This window comes from Accipiter gentilis, chromosome 24 (assembly GCF_929443795.1).
Source record: "Accipiter gentilis chromosome 24, bAccGen1.1, whole genome shotgun sequence".
Classification (NCBI taxonomy): Eukaryota; Metazoa; Chordata; class Aves; order Accipitriformes; family Accipitridae; genus Astur; species Astur gentilis.
The window spans coordinates 22,504,376-22,517,107 of NC_064903.1; the positions used below are offsets into that span (position 1 = coordinate 22,504,376).

General features: G+C 43.1%; 1 long non-coding RNA gene across 1 annotated transcript in view; it reads left to right on the plus strand.

Annotated features, from left to right (window-relative positions):
- The first annotated feature begins 11,294 nt into the window (after window positions 1-11,294).
- LOC126050332 (uncharacterized) overlaps window positions 11,295-12,732 on the plus strand; it is a 62,498-nt gene continuing 61,060 nt past the window's right edge. Inside the window, exon 1 of the long non-coding RNA XR_007509510.1 lies at window positions 11,295-11,428. This is a non-coding gene — a long non-coding RNA (uncharacterized LOC126050332). The remainder of the gene's footprint in view (window positions 11,429-12,732) is intronic.

A 12,732-nucleotide genomic window follows, 5' to 3' on the forward strand; every position in this document is an offset into this window, starting at 1 on the left:
CTCTGATTTTCGTCAATATAGAATTTAGAGTTTTAATGGTAATCGGGATTTGTGGTGTGTCAGTAAACCTCTGCCAGTTACATTTCTGAAAAAAGCCATCATAATATTAAGAGTTAGGACTGATAGAGCGGAGTTAAGTAAGATATATGCTGCATAACTTTTCACTGCTTAAGTATAGGGTATGGAACAATTTAAGTAACAAATTTAAAAAGGAGGACAATTTAAAAAGATGTACGGAAAATGGATTTTGGTTATTGAAAGGTACCTTGAAAGTAAAGTCTAATTTTGTTCTCACTGTCCAAAATACATTATGAAATAACAGCCTCTTGATACAGAGAGGGCTATGTAACTACATTAAAAGAAGACAGCCAACGTGCCTGACAGGTACGGTTGTGCACCTAAACGGCGTGAGTCACGTTTGATCACTTTCAATAGCTGAGCTCTTTCTCGTTGCAAGCTGGCAATTTGGCAGCGGAGTTCTCCACGATACACCCAAACTCAACAACGGTCTTCCAACGCAATGCCTCCTCCGCCAACTTTTCCACGTTCCATAGAAATAGGCGCAGGCTGGAGGCGAGCAGCAATACTAGAGCCGCAGACGGGCAATGCCAAGGCACTGGTGAGCGAGCCGTCCCGCGGGGGGCACGGCGTTGGTCCTCCCATCCCGTCCCATCCCGTCCATCTCCGCTCCGCGGTGGGGTGGCAGGATGCCAGCGGCCGGGTAGTTATGGGCTCAGAATGCCGCTGCCCGCGGCATTTGCGATATGGAAGAGTTTATATATAAAAAAAGTTCTGTCTCGCACGCTTTTCCGGTACCGCTAATGACAAAACTACCATTGACTTCGGCAAGGGCAGCATCGGGCTCGTTATTTGAGAGCCTAACGAGCTGAGAGGTGGGGCTCTGTTATACTGCTGGAGTGGGGTGTACGTACCATACCTCCTTGCTGAAAAATAAAATCTTTTGTTCTCATTATTGGCTTTAAATTAGTTTGTACACTATGAATTAATCAATTACAGCCAACATACTTTGGAAATGAAATTCAGGATGAGGAGCGCAATTTGTATTTGTCACACTTAAAGAACTCCATTGTACTGAAACGCAGAGGATTTGAAAACAACTAGTTTTAATGCTCTCGAGCTCCTCTTTCTAGAGTCTGATGCAAGAGCAAAATGACTTGCCATGCCTTTTAGTTCTGTAAAAGAACAAACCAAAATACTCCCTTCCACTTTTTATATCAAAATCACTCTATGCATTTCAGTGTACAAGCTATTAGGTTTTTTTGAATTTGGATCAAATCAGGCATTTTTCCCCCAGCAAATAGTTCTCTAGCGTGCTTTATGCATTTGATTCGAAGGACTGTGTATTATTTGATGTTCTTAGGAGATAAACAATAAACTTTTGAATATGTTTTTTCCATTTGAATACAAGCCTAGGGATGCTTCACCCTGCATCCTAAAGCCTGATTTCCCCTGGGACTCATTATCATGCAGCTCACATGTTCAGTCACCTACACTGTTGAACTTACTATCAAATAACCTTCGAAACGTTACTAGTTATTACGTGTCAGAGGGCAGATTTATGATAAACTAACTTTGAAACAAAATAATGAATTCTCAGCGTTCTGTTTCCAGCAGCATTTCTGGTAATTTTGTTGGATTTAAATTTTAAAACAGTGAGTTGCCTTTTTCTCTTATTCTATCATATAAAACAGCTCCCTCCCCTCATGAAATTTCTCCCTCCTTAAATATGGTTTATGATGATTTGAGCACTGCCTATAAAGAATAAAAATGAGAACATTTGTCTGTGCGCTACCAAACGGCCCGCTGGAGTTCATTTGTGATTAAACTTTCATAGCTTTCTAACTTGGTGAAAGTTAAATTAACTTAACCCTTAGCGTAGTCCACCGGTGTCCAAAATACAGCTGTGCAATAGGTGTTTGTAAACAGAAATCTTTTCTCCTTGCACTTTTTACCGGCAGTATTTTGAGGTTTCAAGTGAGGTTCTCGCATTAGAGCGACAAAAATCAATAGTGTCCTCTTCTCAGAAAGCAGAAACGTGGTTTACGGCAGACCAGAAAGGCTGCCCAAAAAGGTTTTCCAAAAGGGTATCCGGAATTTCAGCCCCCAAAGCCCCTATTTAGGGATCTAAATAATTGGCCAATTTTCAAGAAGGCTGAGCATGACTTTGGGGCATCTGTAGGCTCTTGGCCTCTTTTAAATGGTAGCTGGAGCGATTGTGACTTTTAATGAGGTTCTATCAGACGGATGAAATTCAGATAGATAAATGCTCTATAATAATTTTGGAGGTGATTAGAGTAGTAAACACCTGCAGCTGCAATTTAAAAGCACACTATGTAAAAAATTAAGTCCGGCTAATTTGGAGAAAAATCAGTGTAGCTCCTCTTGGTATCAACGGAAATTTTTTGGTTGTATTTCAGATGAGTATCAGGCAGATTAATGTCTACAGGATTTTCATCTCCTGCTAGACAAAGTCTGGGCTTTGAGATACTGCTCATCTGTGATAGGGCACGGAAAGTGCCTGACCTAGGGTAGCTCTGTGAAGCAGGGGGACAGAGCCACCGTCTTCGGTGCGCTCCCTCATCTCCTTTGCTCCACTCGCCGTGATTATGGTTCTCCAAGGGCATTACGGGCAAAAGTTCCATATCAGGCTGTCTATTAATATTTATGCAGCAATTCAGGAGGCCATGCATTGTTAAAATACAAGTTGGAAATGCACCAAATTTAATCACTTTTAGTACTAGAAATTATCTATTTCTACATCAGATAGAAGGGGAGGGGGAGCTATCATTACAACATTTTTTTTTTTTAAACCAAGTTATTTGCCAGTTCTAACAGGGCTTGAATTAAAAGGGCAATAAATGCTATTGTGTAGCTCAGGTTTTAAAAAGGAATGCACGCCATATATATGAAATTTAATGTGAAGTGTTAAAAAATATTTAAAGTAAATGCATCCTACGCCAGGATGTCCACTGATCAGTAGTGCCATGTCAGTCAGTGCCTGTCTTCATGTGTAAGGACTGCTTGCGTGCACAGAGGCCGGCGGGATTTGTCCTTTGCTGCTATGCAATTCCTCCTGCCTAAACGTAGAAAGAATATTTTTATCACTGATATCACTTCATTTTTGCAGCTGTCTGCTCGCATCAGGTTAGTAATATAAACTCTGTCAAAGACCAATCTCTCCCCTCCACAGGCTACAAAACCCACAATTATTATTTAGAGTTAACCTCCTAAGAAAGTGTTCGTTATTTAAACTGTTCAACCCCAAAAAGAATTGTTAGCTATTGTTATCTGAGGACCTCCTACAGTCTTCCCTTGGTCAAATAAGGCTCCTTTTGTTTTCAATAGGAGTTTTTTCTAAGAACAAGCTCCGAGCTTTCATGCAAGCAAAATAAATCCAGTGAAAGTAAAACATTAATTAAAATGTATAAAAAAAAAAAAAAAAAAAAGAAAAAGAAAAAAGAAAATGTTCAAGAGGAGCATGGTGCTCAAATAGAGCACTTTTTTTTTTTTTCAGGTCACTTGGCTTTCTGATGTCATTTCTGGCAGATTCGTTAGCCTGGCTCCATCACATTCTGTTCTGAACCATAACGTGATGGGAGATGATCAAAGTGAGAATGCTAAAGGCTCAGGACATTTAAAAAATGTTCTATTCTGGAAATTGTTCTAAAACTATAAACAGATTACATTAAAAATCTGTGTTACTGAACATGGTTGCTCATCATCCTTTTTTAGAAGGAGCTATTGAGAAGTTTGGGTAAACAACCTTGAAGTCTTTATGATGGCAGGCTGAAAATTTCTCCCGAATTTTAGGCAACCCAAGCCTCTCTGAAATGTAATATAACCCATTTCTGCTGTTAGGCGTGTTGTTTTAATCTTTATACTTGAAAGTGGTAAGCATATGGGTCAGATCACCCACTCCTGCTAATGGACACAATTCCGAGGACTTCGGTGTCCAATTATGCCAGCTAAAGATCTGACCGTTGCTGGGTTTTATTTCCTTATTTTTCTTGTCTTCCTGATCCCTGACCCTTTACCAAAGGAATGCCGTCTATCATATGATAATAATATGAAATTCTGAGCTCGCTTTCTAACAATATATATCTCAAAGAATTGTGAAGATGCTCACCTTTATATGAAAAGCAGCTGATGAGCGGTTTCAGCCTTGTGATTGTCTTTGCTTGGCACAGGGGCGAGTCCCAGGTACCTCTGCCTGGCGTTGCGGTGGAATATTAAGCATTTTTGCATTTCCACGAAACAATTGCTCTGCGGGACGAGTGAGTAAATAAACTCATTGGCAAGTCAATAGAATGACAGGAGGCCATTTTTCCTAATTGTAGGTGCATTTCAGTGCTCAGGAAAGTGAGAAATTTTTGAGTTTTTAAGGGCTACACACTCTGGTTCTCTCAATCAGTGCTAGGATGTGGCTGAAGCTGGAGGCGGAAATATATAGGCAGCGTGACACCTTAGGTACATAATGGAGCTACACAAGAGCGTAAGAAGGATTTAGATCTATAAGCAGGATTTGACTATCTATTTTGATTTATGGGCTGAATATAAGTGTGTATTTTAAGGAGCCATTAGAGTTTGTGATTTGAAATATGCAGAGAGCAGGCTTCCTCTCAGCCTTCTGTAGGAAAGGGCGACGCAGGCTCCTCGCACAGGCACACATCCTTCTTTATAGTAGAGAAAATGGCAGAGAATAGTCTGTAGCAAGAAAACCCTTCGCTTCAGACTCTCTACACCAAATAAGTGATGCGGTGGGCAGGAATGGCACGGTCCACCACTCGAGTGGCGCTGGCCGAGAAAGTAGGAAAGGAAAAAAAGAGATAGTGAATACCTACGCTGTGCCTCACCGTGAAGCATGTGTTCCAGGTGTACTCTTAACGTAAATTAGCTTTGTCGCTGTTGATAAGGCCACACAAATGCTTGAGAAGGGCTGGGACTTGTAGGTGCAAATCAAGAGAGGCATGGCAGGAACGAGTAGCTGCTGGGGCGCTTGGCCAGAGCGTGGCTAGCAACTTGGATGTCCTAAATGTCGTGAGAGGCGTACCGGGGCGATCGCTTGAAAAGTGTAGCGAGAGATTTTGGCACCTCCCAACCTCCTCTGTCTCCCACCCTGCTGCAGACATGTGGCTCTTCTTCTTGGGTGGCAACAGCAGTTGCAGCTGGTGACCCTCATTCGGTGCCCTCTGGCTCTGCCTTTGCCACAGCTCTTATCATTTGGACAAATACTGCTCTTGTTTACAATCATGTAAATTTGGAGCAACCCCTCTGCCATTTCTCCAGCGCAAATATTGCACTCTGTTTAATTCCCATCTCCTCCTTCACGCAGATGGAGCCTGGGAGGCGAGGGAGGAAGGCTGCTCTTTCCGAATATCCCTGCATCGATCTTTTTTGGATGCAAGCCCCAGGTGACCGCCCCGGCCGTACGCTCGATCTATGTAGATATGGGAGCTGTTGTTGGCCTTTTTTTTCCCCCCCTCTCGTCTAACAGCACTTCTCTTCGGAGCTCTAAACCCAGCTGTAACGCAGGAACCATGGATGCAGCCTGCAGTTTCTTTACTGCACCTCATTACTGCTGCTCCAGCCCTGAGAAAAGGCTGCCTGGCCATGACAAACTGTGTGCCGGCTCTGTGATTTGTGTAAGCTCAAATTTTCCACTAATTCACTTATATATACTAGATGGAAAACACAGCCTCGGGGCTGCTATAAACTATGCTGCTGTAGCCACAAAGGGCCGTCCTGCCAGCTGGGGAATCGCCGGAGCGTGCCGAGCGCCGGGGCCGGAGGAAGGAGTGAAATCGAGTTTATGCACTTGTCAGAGGAGCCGCGGCGTGGGAGCGGATCCGGCCCCGACGGCACGGCCCCGTCCGCTCGCGTCCTCGCACCCCGGCTGCCGCGGGGATGTGATGGTCGGGTCACGGGCGAGAGCCAACGCCGCGTCCTGGCCGCCGCGCCGGCGCCGGGCGAGCGTTGGCTGCCTAAAACCGGCCACTGTTTTGGGCCGCTCGTTGACGAAGACGTCACGGCTCGCTCGCCTTCGCTCTCCTGCAGCCCCGATCCACCCCAGTGCTTTGTTTTGTGCCGCGGTGCTGTTCTGCAGCTTTAATTTTCTGTATAACCCGCCGATAGATAATTTAAGAGCGTTTTCTTTTAAGAACGGCAAGAGTGCCACATTGGCTGACTCCCCAAACGATTACTTGTCTTGTTACAGATAGCTGTTGACCTGTTCCTTTAATGTTACGAGTCTGCATCTAACTGCTCTCTTAAGCCAACCTACTTCCTTCTTTTTAATGAAATTGTCCCTTTAGCCTTTTTCCTGGGCTGGCTTTTCAACAAGAACATTAGAAACAGTCTGCTCAGTTCTTTCCTCTGCTAACATCTTGCCCAGAGCTAACTTGCAGCTTCACTCTGTCAGCTGTAAGATATAGATATACTGTTGTCTTAATTACTCATATTTCTCCTGCTGCTCATAATTCTGCTTGTTCCACCAAAGAGCTCTTCAGAGAGCTTTACTGCTTCCCTTTCCCTTTCTTTGAGGGTTTAAAGGTTGTCAGATATATAAACGATCCTTGTTGCAGAGCTTTGGTGGTGACAGTGTCCTTTGTGGAGAAGATTTAGGGGGATGGGAGAACTAAATACGAATGCTTTTAGACCACATCTCTGTGGAAGGAGAGAATACACGGAGTACTACCTTGCCAAACAGCATCAGGGCAAATCCCTTCCCTGATGAGTAGCTAGGCAGCTGTTTCTTCTGCAGCTTGAAGTGTAGGTGCTGATGGTCAGGAGTGGGGTTTTCTTTACTCTCTTTCTCTCTCTCCACTGGCTATCCATGGCTGTATCTGGCCTGCTGCTGTTCCTCTAAAGATACTGTTGAAAAGGGACTGGACACTTAAAAAACCATACTGCTGTGCCATAGGGAAACCGTAGTCCTTTGTGGTTTCAGCTCTCTTTTATGATTATGTGCCACAGTTTCCGTTATCTATTTTAATTATTCTGTCTGCTACCGCAAGAATTGCATGTTGAGTAACCTAGAGCAGACTGACAACGTGACGTCCACGTTTTTTGGCAAAGGTTTGAACAAGTTTTGTCATAGAAGTGAGCTGTCTGGTGGGTTACGCCTTTGGCCAAAGTCCTTCACTCCTGGCTCTTTGGGGTCCGTTCTCAATTTGAGCAGACCTCAGCTCTACACAGTAAGCTAGTTCAGTGGCAGAACATATCTTAGTATTCAGCTGGTCGTCTCAGTTTAGCTGGCTGACAGGTTCAGGAAGCAGTACTGTGGGTTTATTGTTAATTGAATAAATTACGAGCCTGTCAAACTGCTGTGGGTGAGCCTGTTTCCATCATAAAGCTTGTGCTGGTGGTGCGGCTGGAGGTGGGACTGGGAAGGTGTGGGGCTGGAGCCCTCCGCTCCAAGTTTTGTCGTGGTTGCTTTTGAATAATTATCTGGTGAAAATGCTGTGCAAGTGTATAGGAAGAAACGTTTCAGCATCAGAGCGGTGAGAGACGGCAGCACCAAAGATAACGCACAACTCTTCCCAGTTTAAGCTGACCTAACAGCAGTAACAGGCAAATAAACAATAGGCTGCAGTAAGTCACGACTAAACTCTTCCAGTAGCACAGATGTGATAAAGAGTCTGTTAGAGGAAGCAAATGGAAATAGATGGGAGGACTTGGTGGGAGGAATGAGAAATAAAGAGTAATTCCGTTCTGTGTGGAGGAAGAGCATGGGGAAAGTAGCTCTTCAAGTTAGTGCTCTGCTCTTGAAGAGCTGGGAGGGATCGGAGTAGCTGTCTCGGACAGGTCAAGTTTCAGGCACGGTCACATGAGTTAGGACACATGGGAAATCCATGCGAGCGGTAGCTCATTTCAGACCGTCTTCTACAGAAAGCTCACAGTCAGGGAATACCATCTGAATAACACGCAGTGCAACTCCAGCCCCAAGACTGGACAAGAGGGCTGGTGAGGTGGGCCCTGTTCAAAATCCAGGTTCCCTGACGTTTGCCGCAGCAATTTGTTTGCGACACTTGGCACGGGCGTCTACACCTCTCCCATCTGGAAGGCGATCTCTGCCTCCGGGCAGGGTGCCCCAGCATCTCGTTTGCCTTCACAGGAGGTGGCACCGGGATTCCACAAGGAAGGGCTCCGGGAAGCTGGCAAGGCCGTCGGTTCAGCCCGGTGCTATTGCGAGGGTTGATGGCGTAGCCGGAGGCTGCTGAGTGTGGGTGGCGAGTGGGTATTTTGGTCTGTTTGCTCAAGTTTTCCTCTTGGACTCCCAGCACTGTCTCCCGAGAGCGGCTCTGAGGGCACAGTGGTTGGTTCAGTAGGTGGTCGTGCAGCTGCTTTGGCACTTAGTCCGTTCTGGCAGCTACGCCGCAGCGAGGAATTTCTTGCCCAGTGCGTCTTCTGCAGGGATGTCGGACAAACGACTTGACCTTGTGCCTCAGCTCTCCAAACGTAAGGATGTTTCCCTATTAACTCCACTCTACAAACCCAAGGGCTGTTAAAAGAAGTAGGTCTCGTGACTGTGTGGTACTTGGATGCCATGGTAATGTAATTAGCTGCACAGCAATCTTACTAAAAATGTCCTTGGTGGAGGAGAGGACGGGGTGGGGGACTCGTTTAGAGGATGGATGTTAAAGGGGAGGAAGTTTCCAGACCTGTGGCTTCACCACAACTTGGCTGCGTAGCGCAAGTCCGTCAACGCAGATGTGAATCCAGAGGTTCAGAGCACAATGTTTACTACACGTGTCCGTACGGGCGAGAATGCAGCACAAACTGTTTGAAGTGTTAATAGATTATATAACAGCTTTCCACCCCCAGCAAGCCTTTTGAAATTTTTATATGGTATCTCGGGCTAAAAACCTTTTTGGGCTGATGCATCGCTTGCAGTAAACTTCAGGAAAGTATTCCTGTTACAGTTACTTTCGCTTTTTCTCCCTCTTTCTCTTCAATGTTATATATGGATCCAGGAACTTCTGGGCTGCTTAATCCAAGGAGAGAGGCACAGGGTTGTGCGCAGAAATCGGAAAGCCTCGGTGCAGCAAAGCTGTGCTGCCGATTAGTTTCTCTCTCTTACTCTGCCAAACCCCCAGACTTTGGCAGCCTGGGTCTTTTTTTTGCCTTTTTATATCCGTTAGGTCTTTTCCCTCCCCACCCTCAGAATGACCTCCGTAGCGATGGTTGCCAAAAGTTGCCCATATTAAATATGAGGTTGAGTATCAGCACCCACAAGCTGTTAAAACCCTTCTGCTGGAGCAGCAGCCTGTGAATTGTCTGAAGCTTTTGGAGTTAACGCTTTAGCTCTGGTTAGCTGGAAGTTCTTGTAGAATCGTGTCACCAAATTCTTTTCTCAGCTGTATCCTCGCTACTCCGATGAGGGAGAAATTTGTTTCTGTCGTCTATGGTTAACCCTACTGTACGTTTATACAAGAGACGATAGGCTGTATTTGTGGGTTAAATGAAGACTAACCGTAGTAATAAAAAGTAAGTTTTCATAGCAATATTCAGAGCATTTTTTAGCAATTAGGTGAGATAATGTGGTGAAGGGCACACTTGCATTGGGTGGGATTTCTTTATTCAGATGTTGTTCTCCTTTATTCGGATTTTCTTGCGTGCTAGGAGAAGGCACAGCCAGCCATATTTTCCATCCTGATGAATGAAACAGAGCTCAAGGAGTTTAGCTGAGATTGGCTTCCCCTGCAAGAAAGATTGCTCTTTGTTGCCTGAATCATAATTTTAAGGCATGAAAACTATTCATCAGGAAAGCAGCATTTTAACTCCTTACATCTTGCAGCCTGATCTTTGCGGAGTAAAAAGGAATCCTCCTCCACTGAAGTTGATCAGAGTTTGCTCTGGGTTGTAACAAGTCTATAAAGTCACCTTGATTACTGTACATCAATGTGGTTCCGACAGTATGTTCTTGATAAGACAGCCCATTGCTGTGATTTAATCCAAATCTGTTTAATCATATATAATCCACATTATTCAAATACACTCACCAAGGATCCAGTTTTATAGCTGTTCTGAGGGGAGGGAAATCTTGTGTTGTCACAAGTCATGCTGACATCAGTGGGGTTTCTTATTGATGTAGGTCTTAGTGCTGGCATATGCAATTACAGCAAAATTTGGGGTTTAGCATATTTGCAATTTGATGTATTTTTAGGAGGCAGTCGCTTTGAGGTAAGTGAGTAAATAAACTCTGGGCCATGTCCAACAAAATCTCTGACTAGGAGTTGTGCCCGGTGGTCATTCCAGGGAAAATATATACAATAATCTGAAATTATTTGTTGTGCAATTAAAAAATCATAAATGTTTCATTTATATTTTTGGCATAGAAATTTCACTTTATACAAACTATATAAAGAAGAGCCCGTGCTCCTCCCAAGGCATTCCTTATTGTTTCAGAAATGTTTCAACAAAAGCAAAAGATATTTGTCAGCATAAGTAATGCACAGACATTATTGCAGTGTTACTGGTTACAATTTTCATGTTCAAGATACCAGTATCAGATCACACTCCATTTGCGTAGCCATTCGTTAATGTGATGCACATGCAGCTCTGTGGCCTAATGCCTTATAGCCCTGATTTTAAAAAACCTGCTCAACCCATGGATAACTGTAAACATCTGAGTAATCCTGTTGAAGTCAGTCCATGCATCCGTTAACTGTGCAAACTAATCCTTCAAAAAATTACGAAAAGGGCAAAAAGAAAACAGCATGCTTTCCAAGCCAATGAAACTCCATACGTGCTTAAAGTTAAATACTGGAATAAATAAATAGTGTATGATCTGAAAGACTGAATCCACACTCATAACCATGGTTTATCGGCTATCCGGTGAAATCCTAATATGAGGTGAACTTTTTTCGGCTTGCATACTGTATCACTTCTGAGGCATTTCTGACTTGACTTTTTTTAATTATTATTTTGTGGCCATTTTGCAATTTTTCTATGGATTTGTTTTGATTGTAAATAGGCATACACATTAGCTAAAGCCAGATAATTTCTCCTGGCCAGCTTTGCCAGTAAATCACTGAACTATGTAATTGGGTTTGTATAAAATTATGCATTGTGAACTTGGGAATAAGTAAAACAGAAAGAAAAAGTTGATTTTTGTAAATAGTATCATTCTTGTGCAAAACTTCTGTTTTGACCCCATTCTTCTACTCCCTAATGTGATCGTTTTGATCATTCGTTCAACGTTGAGTGAAAAACAAGCTACAGAATAAATCCAAGCAAAACTGGTAATAATTTCTGGTTTGGCTTGTAGGTGGAGTTGAATACAATGCCCGCATTTGTGGTTAACTACAAGCAATACATTATGAAGATGATGGTATTCAGACACATACCCAAACAATTTGATTCAGATAAATTGGATACAAGACTTTGACCAGCATGAGAAGAACAGGTGAGAACCCTTGAGAGTGAAGCTGAAATAATAAGTATTTTGATGGTCAGGAAAAATATTTCTCCAGTAGCACAATAGATCTTCCATCAGAAACTCAAAATACTAATTACAATCTGCCTAAAGACTTATTATAAATGAAGTGGAGCTAGAAACATGTTTATGTTATGGGGAGGCTTATTTGCAGATAAGCAGGAAACCAGTCACACATCTTCACAAACATAATTTTAGCTGTTTTAATTAGCAGGTTTGCTTTGATTTAATTCAATTCAGCGATTCCTTCTATCTTTACTGACACATGTGCAAATAAAATGTGCTGACCTGACTTCTGACATCCAGTTTCCTTTTTCATTTCTGTTTTTGTTGTTGTTGATTTCGGCAGTGTTTACGGGGAAATGATGGGGTCAACACTTCCTAACAGCATGGCCAACAGATGTAGCGTGAGGATGACAACTGTACATTGGAGTGGCCTTTTGTTACCCCCACACTGACTGATTGCTGAGGTGCTGGAAGCCAGCGTGTCAAAGGCCATCAGAAGTCCTAATAGCCTCTAGATCCCAATTCTATTAAGGGTGGGAATGACAAAAAAATATGCCTCTTTTGTGTAGTTGCGGTAAAAGCGCAGCGAGCTTTTTTGCTAGAGAACGAGACCCTAGAAAGAAGCCCCGTGTGTGCCTTTAGCAACTTACCGTAGCATGTTCGTGAACTTTGGGTTGAAAAGCAAGGTTTAGAAGCTGTCAGAATTCATATATTTAATGTTTGGAGATTTGGTGGTTTTATTTAACAGTGAAAGTAGTTATTGACAGAATAGAAACACGTAGCTCAGAATAAAAATACCACGTTAATGTCCTGACCAAAAAAATCGCTGTTGACTTTGCTGAGCTTTTCGTTGGTCTGAGAGCTCGGAAACTATTTTTATTTCTTTATGTCAGAAAAACAATTGCTAATACACCAGGTGTTGTTCTCCCTTCTCTCTCCACCCCTCCCTTTTGCAGTGTCTCACAGCTGTGTGATAGGTAATTAAAACAATCACTGAAATGTTTCAAAGCTGTTGTAGCCTTTAGTTGACTTTTAAAATTCGTACTTGAAGAATGGTAAAATTAATTTGTATCTGGCTCGGAATAGTGCTCTTTACTTGAGCAATGGACTTTACAACATTGACAACAAAAAGAATGAAATTAATATTATACTTGCCTTTATCTAGGGTTATTCTGTTAACTGTTTTATGCTGGAAATTAATTTCAATATCATACAGATGTCTACAAGTCATGAATGCAGCAGTTCTAGTATGCAGTCAGATAGCTCTC